Source organism: Alligator sinensis, unplaced genomic scaffold (assembly GCF_000455745.1).
Source record: "Alligator sinensis unplaced genomic scaffold, ASM45574v1 scaffold1097_1, whole genome shotgun sequence".
Taxonomy (NCBI): domain Eukaryota; kingdom Metazoa; phylum Chordata; order Crocodylia; family Alligatoridae; genus Alligator; species Alligator sinensis.
This window is the reverse complement of record NW_005841950.1, coordinates 1,315,039-1,315,281: the sequence shown is the minus strand read 5'-3', so window position 1 is coordinate 1,315,281 and position 243 is coordinate 1,315,039.

Genomic DNA, 243 nt, shown 5'->3' with positions numbered 1-243 from the left:
GGGAACTGCGCTATCACTGAGGCCATGGTGGCTTCAGCAGTCATTGCAGTAGGAGTTGAGTGGAGGCAGTGGGAGGAGCCTTTGGGAGAGTGAAGCTTGGTGGAGATCTTGAGTGACGCACATGGCAATGACATTTAATGAGTCTCCAAGGTTATTGCTGCAGGTTGTGGGTTGCACAGCTCTGAGAGCAGAAGGGAAGATGATTTCAGAGGGTGGGTTTCTGAAGTCAGTGCTAAAGCTTGC